Genomic DNA, 16,198 nt, shown 5'->3' on the forward strand with positions numbered 1-16,198 from the left:
GTATTAGATACATTCGTATTTAGACAAATTTAAGACAAGATTTTTGAGACGGATGGAGTATTAGGAACGGAGGATGTACTAGAGTAACCCAACATTGTCTTCCTGTTCCTTTTTTCATATACTATGGTAGTAGTAAAAAGAAAGGCATTTAGGAGGTGTGCCGCACACCCCGTGTGGCACAGACACGAATCTGCCCGTACGACGGCATCCGGGCGCTTTCATCCACAGACCGCACGTCTGGTGTGTGGTGCGATCGCCCGCACGTCCGGACGAGCGAACCCGCTGCCCGCACAACCTCGCGCGCCCATCGTCTGAACCCCCGCATTCGAAGCAAATTGCCACTGCCCGTCGTCGTCTGCAACCTCTGCATCGACAGATCTTCCCCTACCTCCGTCGGCTTTCTTCTCTAATTGCCATGGCAACCAGATCAAATCCCTAGCGCCCCCCATCGACGGAGAAAGACGGCAACAAGCTCACAGGTCAGGAAACCTGTCTCCTCCTTCCCCAAATCCCACCCCACTCCCCCAACCCTGCGTAGATTGCACATGTACATGGCGACTGGATCCACAGTTCCGGCCGCTCATGTTTATTCTTCTCTGCCCTCCAACGATCACAAATTTGCCATGTTCTATCATAGATCTGATCTAAGAAATTAGGTTCCAGATGCTATCAGCAGGTGTTCAAAAAAGGTGTTTGAGATTCACTAAGAACAGGGAAGAACATAGCAATTTGGGGCAGGTCATATGAAGTGAAAAAAATATTTGCCACCTACCTATGTCGTCAGTTGCCATCATATTATATTGTCAGTTGCCATAAGTTCAACAAACTTGTTGCCATCCAGATTGTAGAAAGAGGATGAACATGCATGCCCTATTGTCTGAAAAAATGCACGCCTACGATGATTCCTACTTGCCATGCTGTAATAGTTGTTTACGACATAAATGTGATAAGATTGTCATGTTTCCATTTATCTGCAAACAGCAAACAAATGGAATTCAAAAAACCGATTAATGATGCGTTCTTATTCGTGCAGTGATCGAAAACACAGTTTGAAAAGCAGAGAAAATGAATCATGAAGACAGGGCTGATCCTTGGTTTTCTGGAAGGCCGCAACGCCGTTTTGGGATGCAACAGAGTACAATTAACTCATTTCTACAGGACCATTGCTGCCACTACTAGAGCAGTACGCGAGCTTAGGTACGATGCATGATCAAAAAAGGGCAGTTGACATGTTTGTGGACCTCAAAACGGTATTCTACTTATGTAGTACTATGACATTGTTTGCAGGTTCTTATAACATGAACACACATGCATGGGTACCGTGGCAAGTTGGAACACAAGGGGCTATCGGTGATAGGTATTCGGGAAACCAACTTCAAGTAGCAAATGTGGCAAGTCAAGGTAATGAAATAAAGAAAAATAGCATGTGCATTGTGGCCAATATAACTTGCAAAGGATGGGAAGACTTACGAGTATTTTGCAAAAACACAGGACCATCACGCAGCACGTGGCGACAGGTGGCAACTGGATACCTGCCATCAACAACGTACGGAGGTGAGACATATGAAACTGATTTTGCGGATAGTGTATTAGGAAAGGAAACTAGATGACATTGGTGCTTGCATGGTGTGACAATAAAATGAAGAAAAAGATGGCAACTCGAATTTGTAGTTGATAGAAATGAAGAAAATGATGGAAACTGCAAATGACAAGCCTGCACAACTGTATTTGCAACATGTAGACAAATATGTCGGCAGTTGCCATGTCTCAACAACTACAGTTGCCATGTATCAACAACTGCAGTTGCCATGATTTAATAATTGCGGTTGCCATGTATCAACAACTGCAATTTCCATGACTCAACAATTGCAGTTGCCATGATTGAATAACTACATATGAAATGTTTTAATAGCTACAGTTGCCATGCCTGACCCAAAACAGTTGGTCAATCCTTGTCAACTGTAGTTGCCTTCCTAGGTGGACTATGTTTGACATGATTTCAAAGTTAACTTCCATGTGATCACAGATTATTATGATGCAACCACACCAGCAAATGTCTCGTGGCAAGCTTCACCATTGCAGGCCATCGGTAATGCAGATACAACGCGCCAAATTGAAGTGGCACACCAACTTCAATTAGCACATGTGGCACAGCAAGGTAAAATATCTGAACCAAGAAAACATCATGCATTTGCTTTAGGCACAAGCATTGGGAACGGTGCATTTGTCACGGTGGGGGTGGCAAATGCCACCAAGTGAATATGACCATTAGTAATCTATGATCAGCTGGTCTGTGTGTATTTGCCATTTGTGATTATCTGCATTTGCCATGTAGGCTCATATCTAGAATACAAGTTTTGATGTTGAGATGTTGGTTGCCATGACCTGGCAACTGCAGCTGCCCTATTAGGTAAACTGCAGCTGCCATGGCTAGTGAACTGCAGTTGCCATGCATGGCAAAATGCAGATGCTCAAGACTTGCATATATGAATGATATCATGCCAAAAAAATGATAGGTTACAGTTGCCATGATTTCAAAGATGCACATTCCAGCACTTTATACATGTAAAATTATACAACTGCAGTTGTGTACAATGTTTCAGATGCAATTGCCATGAACAAATCGAATGCAGCTGCTATCATTTTATTATGAGGAATATGCCATTCAAGCAATACTGCTTACACACGCACCTGATTTTTTGCAGGATCTTTAACTACAATCAACAGTGGCGAAGGAACATCTGTTGCGGGAACCTCGGAGCACACTAAAGGAGCATTCCACGAGAAAGTCACCGATGCCGCCACAAACAATGCAGAATCAGTGTCAGAAATGGCAATCGTTGTAGCAATGTCAACAAGCACACCTCTGCACACCAGCACAAGCAACAGTCAAGCAAATGAAACAACCACCAATACTGAAGTAAATGATGAAACTGATGACGAAGCGCAAGGGGAAGAAGAAGATGGACAATCGGAAATCATGATACCTCAAGCACCATTTCTTGGACAGAGATTTGGTATTTCTAAAGATGCCAAGGAGTACTACAAGAAATATGCAATGTTCCATGGATTTTCGGTGAACACAGAATACCTTAGGAAAATTGAAAAAACTAACGAGTACAGAAGAGATGAGATAAGGTGCTACAAGGAACAGAACAACAAGAAAGGAAAAGGTGGTGTACCTGTCATGCCGGAACGAAAGAGAGGCATCATTCTCAAAACGGGATGCCCTGTCCGGTTGAAGATAAACACAAATGGAGCATGGTGGGTGGTCACCGAATATTTCGAAGAACACAACCACGATCTCATAAAGAAGTTTCGACTAGTAAAATTTCTGAGCGCCCATAGAGGATTCAGTCCCATCGAGAAGAAGTTCATAAGGTTGTTACATGATTGTAACGTCGGTCCATCAAGAATGGTCCAAATACTGTCACTGATCCACAACGGAGATGGGAGCCTGAGTAGCATGCCCTACATACCAGCATACGTCAAAAACCTAAAGGCAAAGTACCATAGAGAGAGCGGGTTGGCTGACATAGAAGCCACGATAGCCTACTTCGAAGAGAAAGCAAAAGCAGATAGTGATTTCTTCTACAGGATAAGGTTGGACGATGAGGACCGTGTCAGAAACATGTATTGGGTGGATGGTGCTGCAAGAAGAGCCTACAAACATTTCCGTGATTGCATTTCGTTCGACGCAACATATCTCACGAATATGTATAAGATGCCATGTGCTCCATTCATAGGAATAAACAACCACAATCAGTCCTTGCAGTTCGGTTACGGTTTCATTCGGAACAAATATACTGATGGTTACACTTGGCTATTCAAAACCTTCTTGGAGTGCATGGATGGACTAGCTCTGATGAACATAATAACGGACCAGGATTTTAGCATGCGCTCATGCATAGAGGAGGTCTTTCCGTTGGCAGTGCACAGGCACCGCAGGTGGCATATTATTAAGAAGGCTGAAGAGACGCTAGGACCATTCTTTGCTGACCGTCCAGAGCTACACAAGGCATTCGAGTTGTGTGTGGATCACAACTTGACGGTAGAGGAGTTTGAACAGAGTTGGACGGCTATGATTGAAACGTACCAAGTCCAATACAACAAGACACTAAATAGCTTGTGGGAGAAGCGAATGTACTGGGTGCCGGCCTACTTCATGGAGTGCTTCTTTCCATTTCTACAAACTACACAACGCAGCAAAGGGTTCAATGTTGTTTTGAAGCGTCATGTGAGCCCTGGCAACTCATTGCTGCAATTTGCCAAGCAATATTCAGCTTTGCAACTGAAAATACTGGGATCTGAGCTACAGCAAGAAGCAAACACCGCACTCAAGCAGCCTAAATTGCTAACATACTTATCGATGGAGAGGCATATGAGCAAGATATACACCAGCAAGATATTTAACAAGTAAGCGATTGCTCTTACGATCTTATTTGCCATGTACATTCAACATTGAAAAATGATAAAAAAAGTAAATAAATATGTTTCTCATATCTGCTCATTTCAAGCTGACATATGTAATCAACACATGAATGCAAAAAAAAACTATGTAGTTGCAAAACAAATATTAGATGTTGCTTGTTGTTAAACAAAGTATAACTGCCACTTTGAATGTGCCGTGGGTGCCATGTGGGATGTAGTTTAATTGCCATGTATGATGCAAGCTTCATTTTCAATGGCAAATGCATTGAGAACATCATGATTCAGTAGCAGTACCATTAAAAGTTGTTGCCATGTTTTGACATGCTGATTGTGTGAAAGACACTAGTTTCCATGTGAAATAAACTGCAGTTGCCATGTGAAAAAAAACTGTAGTTGCCATGTGAAATAAACTACAGTTGCCATGTAAAAAAACTGCAGTTGCCATGTGAAATACAATGCATTTGCCATGTGAACTAAACTGCACTTGCCATGTGAACTAAGCTGCATTTGCCATGTGAAAGAAACTGCATTTGCCATGTTAATACTCTGCAGTTGCCATGTGGAAAACAATCATTACAAATAAACTGTGTGGAAAAATAAAAGCTTTCTTTGCCATCTTTGATTTCAATACGTTTGCTATGTTGTGACCTACATCAACAAAAGGTGCTAAAAAAGGATATACTAATTTAACAAGCACAAAACATGCAGATTCCAGGAAGAAATAAAGCGGGCCAGCATGTACACAACTTACCAGGTTGACGAACAAACCTTCAAGGTGTGTACTCTCATGGGCATGTCCGATTCAGAACCTGAAGACCCGGACAAGGGACGAAACTACTTTGTAAAGGCCTTAATAACCGAAGGTGAATACTATTGTCAATGCTACAAATAGGAATGGGACGGGATTGTGTGCTGCCACATACTCAAAGTAATGGACATGCACGCGGTCACGTGATTGCCCCTCCATTTCATACGACGGCGGTGGACTTGGGACACTGACGATGCATTGGGGCCACAAAAATCAACTGCAGTTTTGGCTGTACATGATGAGAGACTAGAGGCAACCATGGAGTCCGTTAGGCATGTTGTATTGTCAAAGAACTATGCTGAGCTAATAGATGAATCATGCAAAAGTGATGAGACAGCCAGGGTGGCAGAAAAGCACAGGAAGACCCTAAAAAGAGAGCTTGATGAGATCAAGAAGAGACAGGCTGAAGAAGCCTTGCATCGGTTCCCCTGCACCTCAAGTGTGCCTTCGTCCATGGGTCCATCCTCTGAAAACTCGGAGGTAGGTTCTGGAACAACAAGCACGCAGACTTGGGTCAGGAACCCACCCCGTTCCGTCACAAAAGGGTGTCCAAAAGAGATATGATACAAATCAGGATTGGAAATTCAAGCAAAGCACAAGAAGGGAAAGAAAGGGGCGGGCATTCCATAAAGCAACTGTGTAGGATTGTAACTTGGGTGTTGATGACAATTTTGTAACATAGATGATCATGGTTTAGAAAATGTGAGAGTGAATGTTGGTGGACAACAGAAATTTGAAAAAATGCCATGTATGCACAACTAAAATTGCCGTGTAGTTGCTACTAAATCTGTCATGCAGCCTGCGTTGAATCTACCATGTAGTTGCTACTGAAACTGCCTTCGCGTAGTTTACCCTTTTTCAGCCAACCTATTTTTTGTTTCACACGTATTGAATTGTATACATACCCTATACAAACTAGTTGAAATGACAACATGCAAAAACACGAGAGATAATATTTGCTACTGAAACAACCGTGCTTACCGAAACAATTATCAAATGCAAAAACCCAAAAACAAATGAATTGATTACTTGCGCTAACCGTGCGTGATCAACTATATTTGCCGTGTTTCAGCCATCATAAACACACTCAAACTCTCAAATTGGTACTCACAATCACAACCACATACTAATAGTTAACATATAGTAGTTCTTGTCACATTTAAATAGGTTCAGGACCACACTTATATTACAAATATCCAACACCACATACGTGCCACAACTATATATACTACAGCAAATAGGGATGCAGTCATAACATAGCACACAGACATAGTTTCAAAGAACAAAGTGATACCTTACATTCCTCAGCCACAAAATGTAAGGTAGGCATGTGAGTGAAGAATCACGCGATCACTTGTACTTCTTGTTCGCGGATTTGACAGCTGACTCTATAAATTCTCGTGCTGAAGCCCGCCTGTTGAAATCTTCATTCATCAACCAGTTCCATGTGTATATTCTATAGAGCTCCACAACCATTACACCTGTGATCACTGGGACCCGTCGACCTTCCCACTTTGCAAGGTATTCCAACATGTAAAACCCGCAATCATGCCTAGAATGAAGCAAAACATGTGAACACATGCAAACAGAAACATAATAAACCATTGATGAAGACATGAAAAGGATGGTGAACACATGAAAAAAGATAGTAATTACCCGTTTTCTTGCTTCTCAGTTGTGACATACTCAATTGGAAAGTGACTGATCTAGACCTTTGAGTTTTCGGAATGATGGATCCAGGTCTCCTTCAGGTTGTTGATAAAGAATTCAGCATGAGTAGTAAGGTCTTCATCAGCTCCTGAATGGATTGAATTGAGCACCTCGAAACATTGGTTCTTCAGGTCAAGGCAGATGGCGTAGTGATGACCACACTTGTCATCTGGGTCTTCTGGTGCAAGCTCTTGGAACATGGGGAACATGACCTGCAAAATAAAAAAAGGGTAGTAAAAATAGAGTTCACATCCAAAACAGAATGATGTAGTTGAAAAATGATATGTATAAATATTGGCACATGCAGTAAGAGATACATAAGAAAGGCAACCATCAAAGTGGCTAGGTACACACATGGAAAAAGGTTCATTTGCCATGTATAAATATAGGGCTTATTCCATCTGTGCCCCCAATTCCTTAGTTGTGCTCAGTTTTCCCCACGCTTCAAAGTTTTGCTCACTTTTCCCCATTCCCTTAGCTGAAACTCTCACAAATGTTCATAACAGACGTTTGCCGTCTTGGCTGTTAACTGACTTGTGGGGCCACGTTGGACTCTGTTGACTGTGGCTGTGGCTTTGCTGTTTGGGCCGTGTTTGTGTTCATAGGACGGGCCCGTTAGTTTGTTGGTAATAAATTAAAAAGGGAGCCCAATTAAAAAAGCCTTCTATGGATGGATGCAGCCTGCTATGCATGCCCGGCTTTGGCATCAATGTGGCCTGCTATGCATGCGAACACCACCACGCACGCATCTAGTGACCTAGACCTAATCGCATGCATCCACGCCGACACGCACGCATCGATCCGTGCCGCACGGTTGCCGGTGGATTCAGTCACTCTGCAGCGTCGTTTCACGCGTCGCAGGCATACATGCCGGTGGCAGAAGGGGCAGGCTGCACGCACGGTCGTGTCCATATGTCGAGGCATCGGTTCACGCCGCAGGCTGCACGCACGCTCGTGAATGGGAGGCAGGCAACCGCCAATGCAGAGCACGCAGAAGGGGGAGGCAGGCAGCCGCCAACGCAGAGCACACAAAGCACGCTCGCATCGATTCACGTTCACAAATTGATGATCGCATCGGTTCACGCACGCACTGAGTCACGATCTACGCCGGTTGCGCGTGTACCCACTCCGTCTCCCCCGACTATTTAAACTGCCCTTCATTGCCTCTTCTTCTACAGATCCATCTGCGCCTCCAACTTCTCTTCTTCCCCCAAAAGCCAAAGCCGTTCCACTCAGCGAAGCGAGCAAGATGCAGTACAACGGGCCGACGTTCCAAGCGCCGCCCACCGTGCCGGAACAGCGGTACCCCGCCAACGTCGTCGTCGAGGAATCTCTCCGCGTGTGGGCATTCTCCCGCTAGAGGGGAAGCACTGAGCTTGCACGGGGGTTCCTCCGTGCGGGCTTCCACCACCTCCCGGCGGGCTCGCCGCCCATGTTCAACCTCGTGGAGCAGCGTCCCCATGCCAACGCTCCAGTGGTAGGGCTCGTCGTCCACTTCACCAACAGGTTCAATGCCTACTACCTGCTCGGCAAGGTGTATTGGTGTGGGTGCGAGTTCATCGCATTCACGACCTATAACATCTTCACCGACTTCGAGAGCATCTCCCCTGCTCGCAACCGCATGCACAACCTCCCGTACTACGTCGGCGACAATGACCTTGAGGAGGAGGAGTACTGAAGCCGGCGGCGAAGAAGACGGTGAAGCCGACGGTTAAGATGAAGACGACGGTGAAGACATGGCGGTGTTGCCCTAGCGACCCTATCTATCTACTATGTAGTGTGAGTTTGGTGTGTGTGTTGCCCGAGCTAGCTACCCTATCTATGTAAGGTTAATTATTAGGGATTATCTATCGGTGTCTATGTAAGAACTTATGTTGCCCTAGCAACCCTATCTAAGTTAAGTTATGTGTGTTATATTAATGCTTTGTTATGTTTGTATTTTGTTTCTCCCAAGTTTAGACATGGCAAATTGGCATGGGAAAAATTAACCAAACAAACTAAAAATGATGTGTTTATAGATGCCTTCTAAAAATAAGAACATATTGTACATTTGTACACGGCTTTGGTTTGAGAGCTCTGTATTTTTAGGTATTCAAAGAAGGGCTCCCTTCAAAGAATACTTTGGTTTTCAGAAATATTGAAGTATCAAATACTTTGAGATATTTGGCTTTAGTCAAAAGTGTAGTTTTAACTACACTATGTTTGAAGTATATAAAAAAGAGGGTTAGACCTCTTTTTCTAATCATGAAGTATTGGTTCGCTAGGCATAATAAAAATGAAGGGACCCATAAAGGAAAGCCAAAAAAATTCCTCAATGAGATAGAAGAGATTGGGCAATCAAATTAATGAAAAAAGCAATTAGAAACAAAAAAGAACAAAGCAATCCTTCCTAAACAAAAAAAGAAACATCGCTTGTTTCTGGGCTTTCTCTTTGGGCCTGCGAACTAGGTTTTTTTAGCAGAACTGACAAACTCGAGGACAAAAGTTTGGCAAGTGCGAGAGAGAAGAGATGAACTTGATGTATATCCCTTGTGCTGCTCAAGTACTACTTACTGTCATCTGACGAGCTAGGGTATGATCCAACACTCGAGGTTATTAGCTAACAAAATAATCCTTTCACTGAACTGGTAGTTGTTTTCTGCCGAAACTGAAAGTGTCGAAACTTAACAGTAAACTGCATACATTCAGAGATCGACAGTTGCACTAAACAGAGTTGCATTTGAGATAAACAGACTTGGATTGCTAAACAGTGGCAACAACAGTAGACAAACATCTCTAACGAGAGATGGCCATCAAGTAAAAAATTCCTAGAGCAAGTATTCCTAAAGCTATCAGATTGGATTGCTTCTTCAACTCAATAAGCTCCTTGAAGTTCTTGTTCATCTTCTTCAATTCTGTCTTCAGTTCGACATCTATCGGACGCGCTGCTGCTGCCGGAGCGGCACTGTCATGGGGCAGATTGGACTCGCGGATTGCATTCCCCCTCGAATCCAGCAAGCCCGACCCTTGAAGCCTCTGGATGTAATCATCCATCCACTCGAAATGGTGGCATTTCTTCATGATCTGAAAACGAAATCATGTAACCTAAATCCAAATTTGATAGATTTTTTGAGAAATTAGAGATAAAGGATGCGAGGAAAACTCAGATCTAACCTGCCCCTCCGGCTTGCTCTCGCATTTGACGAACTCGCGCCCAAAGTTCCCATTCTTCTCCTCCTTCGAAGTCAACCACTTCAGTGGCGCAGTCCGTGGGCAGTCAGTGCATCGAGTCATCGGCACTGGACCATACACTGGCCACGTGGAACGGGGGGCTGACGAGGAGGTCGACATATCGCCCGAGAGGAAGAAACAGAGGAATTTCTCGAGAGGAAGAAGAACGAGAAGATGGGGAAAGAAACAGAGGAATTGCTCGATCTACTCGATGCCTTTGTCTGTCAGATGGAGAAGAGGAGAAGGGGAAGCTATATTGACGATTTTCCACATTGTATTTTGCAGTTTGAATATTTGAACCAACTCTTAACACTGACATGTGGTGGTCATGTGCGAAAAATACAATTTCATATGTAAAGTGGGGCAGATCGTAAAAAACCCGAGAAAGACAGTGCAGTAGCCAATCAGGATGCATCACGCGGATCGTGCATGCCTGCCCCACATCTGACGGGTGGTGTTTGGCGCTTGGTAGGATCCGACGGCGCACGTTCAATGCTAGGGTTTGGAGCATTTCTGCGGGGTTATGAGCGAGTCAACGGGGTTATTAGGGTTTGACCAGATTTCAAATGGCCATAACTAAATTAGAAAAAATCGCAAAAATATAAAACAAACATAGTTCGTCCTTTTATGAGACCTAGTTACCATAAAAATATATAAACTCGGTATAGGGGCGTTTTTTTGAAAAATCATTTTTTGAAGTGATTTGTCGAAATCAAGTTCAAATGTTTTTAAAAAATTCAAAAAAACTCAAAATGTTGTAATTCTTGCGCACATAGCCGTCATATGTGACAGGTTATGAGAAAAAAATATAAACTTGGTGTAGGTCATTTTCATGAAAAAAGTCTTCACACAAATGAGCTATCACCTATGAACATTTTCAGAGTTCGTAGAATAGGGAGAGAGGGTTTAGGGTTTAAAAAAAACAAAATAATTAAAAAAAATCAGAAAAATCTCCATAGCTTCATTTTGGAGTGAGTAAGAAGGATCTGAACTTACTTTTTCATTTTCATATCTAAAACGTGTTATTTGACGGTTTTGAAATAAAAGCATATTTTTTCAAAAAATGTAGTAATATGAATATTAATCAATAAATATCGAGACTTCGTTTTTACCCTATATATATGGAACAAGTGTTAATAAAAATATATATGTCTCATTTAGGCAAGGTCAAAAAAAACTTGATTTCAAATAGGGCTGTTTACCCTAGCTTTTGAGCTCGTTTCTAGCACATTTCTCATTCGGACTGTTCACCTATGAATATTGGACTCTAAATGCTTGATCAAATACACCGCACATAGCAATGAACCTCCAGTGTTCAACTTCAACTTTGACTCAAATCCAAATTTTGGCCCAAATTCAAATATTGATTTAAATTCAAATTTTGATGGAAATTTGAATTCTGACTCAAATAAGAAACCAAAGTAGAAGCAACATTATTACAACTGATAAGTTTTCACAGTAGCTCAAATCTACCAAGTTTTAAGATGCCAACATCTTAATACAAATCTACCAAGTTTTAAGCGATCCACTCGCCCTCAAATTGACAACACAAACATTTCCCAACAACTTAATTCAAATTTTCGACTTGCTCCTTGTGTTTGCAGCTGGCTTCACCGTCTTGCTCCTGGTTTCCCTAGTTGAGATGCTCTTTTCTTTCAGACTCTTGTTCCTTTTGATCTTGGGCTTTACTTGGGGTTTTCCTCGTGGAGGTGCTGATGGAGTAGTTGCACTCGCCGAGCACTTGACGACCATTTGACGGTCATCTATGGGTTCAATAATCTTTAAAGGCACAATTGGAAAAATTACGCCCTCCTCTTCCTCTCTTATAGATTCAAAACCATCAAAGGCCATGGTTTCAAAATCTTCTGCTTCTTCATCTCTTGGCCTTTTCTCCCTAGAGCTGGTAAATAAAATTATAAGCCATAGGCAAAAAAGAGAACAAATGCAAACAAAAGGGTAGCTGCATTCTACAAAGGGTGCAAACACATACCAAGATGCTTCATTTGCTGCTGCATTCTCCACTGCTTCATTTGCTGCTGCATTCTCCACTGCATCTTCAGTCTCCATTGCTGCTGCATTCTCCTCAGCATTGGCTGCTGTCCATCTTTCCTCCTCTCCAAATGATGCATCCACTGCATTGGTACAAAGCCTAGCAATATGCCCCAGAACTCCACATTTTTTGCAAGCACGCTTCTTTGGTAGACGACCCTCCTCACCTGCTCTAATCCTCTGGTTCCTTGGTCTTCCTGGTGGTCTAGTAATGACAGGAGCGTGGAGTTTGAACCCTGGATCTACTATGTTCCATTGATCTTTCCCCAATAGTGCAGGCACATTGTCAGCATAAGCAGCCATAAATTTGGCAACAGAGAAATACTCAGAGCAATATTGATCAACTTCACCATCTGCACCCCCGATAACGGTCATCAGATGTAGGGCATGTATGCATGGCTTCCCACGGATCTGCCATTGCCTACAAGTACATTCTCTAGTACTTAGGTTCACAGGATACCTCCATACCCTATTTTTAGTGTCAGTATAGGTAACCTCTCCCTCATATGTACCAGATCGAATACATTTCATCTTCAGTCCTCTTGCCTTCAAGTGCAATGCCTTAATCAGTGATGGGAGCATTTGATGACCAACATATTGTGTTTCTGCAATTCTTTTGCGAAGAGCCATCTTTATCATGATCATTTGCCTCATCTTGTCAAATGCTTGCCACAACAAGAGCCCTTTCACTGACTTGAACTTTCAATTGAAGCATTCTGCAAGGTTACTTGTCACATAATCTACTTTGCAGATTTCGTTGAATTTGCTTCTTGACCACACCTTGCCATGATGTGCATCCATGTACTCCTTCACAAGAGGATTTTGAGCATACAACACTCTCAAATGGTGTTCATGCTTCCTTTTGCTGCATGTGTATGATGCTGGCCATAAGTTCTCATCATAAACTTTACCTTTGAACTTCCTTTTGAAATTATGCGCTAGGTGTCGCATACATTCCCTATGCTCCACTCCAGGGAATACAATTTTCACTGCACTCTCTAAACCCTTGCAAGCATCTGTGTGTATAGCTAAACCTGGGGGTGTGCCTATAATGTTGCGCAACTGCTGCAGAAACCAGACCCAACTTTCCTCAGACTCTGCCTCCACCACACCAAATGCAACTGGGAATAGCCAGTTGTGTCCATCAACTGCAGAAGCTGCTACTAGCTGTCCTCTCCATCTTCCAGTCAAATGTGTAGCATCTACAGCCAAATAGGGCCTGCAACCATCTAGAAACCCCTGCCAGCAAGCCTTGAAACAAACAAAAGCCCTTCTGAAGCACTCCTTCTGAAATGACTTCCCTTTTATTTTGAATGGAACTGTATGCTTGTCAATCTCTACAACACTCCCTGGACTTGCCATCTCCACTTCAGCTTTGAAAGTGTAAAGCAGCTGAAAACTGTCATTCCATTGACCATTAATTCTGTCAAGAGCCTTTTCCCTAGCATTGAAAATTCTCATGTAAGGAATTTCTATCTTGTACTTCTCAAAAAGCTTCCCATGGAGTGTTGTTGGACCAAGTCCAGGTTCTTCTCTCAGCCAATCCAATATAGCATCTGCCACCCACCTAGTTTTTGCTAGCTTGGTTTTGGCCTTCCCCCCTCCCCCTCCAGGTGGACAGGTGTGCTTGTGTGGGTTTTTCTTTATCTGAAACAAAATAAAAGGGTAAAGAACAGTTAAGAAACCTTACTCAACGATAAGAAACTAAATTACTAACTGAACTTGGATTACCTGAATATATTTGCTCTTTCTCATACGAGATGTATGCAACTTCCACCTACACCTAGGATATGGACAAAAAACTGTGAACCTTGCTGGCTCACTCCTTTTAATCTTATAGTTGTTTTCAGATATAATGCACCATGTTGTCACTGCATTCCGACAATCCACCATTGATTGGAAAATGGTACCTACACTAAGCTCAGGTTTTTCCCTGTTCCACTCAATTGTTGGCATGTCATCACCATCGTATTCATCCTCGATTAAGCTATCCATGTTCTCCACCTTCTCTTCATCGTCAGTGTCATCAAACCTAGCTTGGTTGATGGGTTCCTCCATATATTCATCATCCACTGCTTGCTGACTGGCTACCTCGACCAGTTCAGGAAACATCATCTCGTCCTCATCATCATTTGTAGGCACTGCCTCGTCGGGTTCTGCATCTTCTTCTACACCAATTGCAGAAGGTACACGAGAAGCAGTAGCTGAATCGGAACCAGAATTGGCAGCAGGCATGTTGTGGCTCCATGAACCACTTGTTTTACTTGGTGTCGACCTACAAGGAGTGCCGGGGTGCTGGCTATTAGCACAGACAGATGATTTCTGAACTCCCTTCCCCTTCGCCCGTTCTGCGCGTGGCTGAAGCACATCAATTTGGAGTTTACCGAATCGGCAGCCAGCAATCCCAGCAAAAAGCAACGGCATATGATCGTCGCAAGTTAGTGGGAGAAATCTTTGCTCGTCACTGCTGAAGTAATTCAGTACAACAACATCGGCATCACTCCAGGGATAGGTGTTTCGGAGCTCAGCTCGCAAATCTTTGAAAGATATGCTGGTTTCTACCACTTTGGGATAGAAAAATGATGAAATCAAATGCGGTTTAGTACCACGCAGCACACTAGTTTCCATTCTAATCGCCAGCCGGAAAGCCAGCGCAGGATCAATCCTATTTTGTTGGGGGAAGGAAACAAAGGCTTTAGTTAGCCGGGTAAAATCGAGCACAAATTCGAACGATTCAAGCAAACAGAAGTCAAATACGGCCCACAATACGACTTAGAACGTCAATTCGAGAGGAAACAATGCTTACCCAGGTTTAATCCATGAATTATCTGCCGAGGATTCGACCCAATCCTCTCCACGGTCGACTGCATTCCGGGCGTCCTCACTCAACATCGCTATGTAATCCCAGATGGTGAGGTGGGCTATATCTGGCGGAGACGCGGCGTCGCCGACGAACGGAATATGGCATAGGGTGGACGAAACAACTGCGGTGGACGCGGCACGACGCCGGCGGAGGGGGCGGGGCGGCACGGTGCAGTGCGGCCTGTCTAGATCTGTTTCAGATTCAGACAAGCTGCCCAATACGTGTCTCCTTGCGGTCCCACCCGTCAGCAAGCAACAGTTAGACGAAGACTCAGCCCCACTCGTCAGGAATTAACGGTCAATGGACGGTCAAGACGGCAAACACCCGCTATGAACATTTGTGAGAGTTTCAGCTAAGGAAGAGGGGAAAAGTGAGCAAACGTTTGGAGCGTGGGGAAAAGTGAGCACAACTAAGGAACCAGGGGCACTAATTTAAATATCCCATAAATATAAGAAGTTGCCATCCATGGCCAAACACAGTTGCCCAATATTTATAGTGAGATTTCCACATAAGTTGAATTAAAATTTTCACGCTAATTTTACATGGCAGATGTTGCCGCATGAAACATCGGTCATGGAGAGTATGTAACCCACATATGAAGTATAAGTGCTGGCAAAAACATAGCATGGAAAAAAGATGTACAACGAGAAGAAACACTCACATATTTCTTCATTGTGAGCTTAAAATCACCATGCGCGGCAAAATGCTTCCTCGGGATTTTATGGTGGAAGTCACCATCCCATAATTTGCAGGTCACGTTGTAGTGCATGATCGCCTTGTGAGGACAAATGTCCACATGTTTGTTGATGGAGTCAATCCCACAGGCAACTACATTCTTTGACATTTTACCAGTAGGCCTCACAGACTCAGCAAGATCGCCCAGGTCAACGTATGTCACGTCGCATTGTATGATCTTGGTTCTGTCCAAACACGAGCTGTATGAAAATGATATAACATGAAAGAATCATGTCTACTAAAAATAAAAATTGAAAAGGTAAACAATGCATGGCCAAAAGCACAAAAAAACAAGTAAACGGTAGTGGGGTGTGGACATTACGCTTTCAACTCCTTCATGTGCTTGATGTTCGACCTCGCATTTCCAAATCGCTTGACAATGTCATATAGTT

The sequence above is a fragment of the Triticum aestivum genome, chromosome 6B (genome assembly GCF_018294505.1).
Source record: "Triticum aestivum cultivar Chinese Spring chromosome 6B, IWGSC CS RefSeq v2.1, whole genome shotgun sequence".
NCBI lineage: Eukaryota > Viridiplantae > Streptophyta > Magnoliopsida > Poales > Poaceae > Triticum > Triticum aestivum.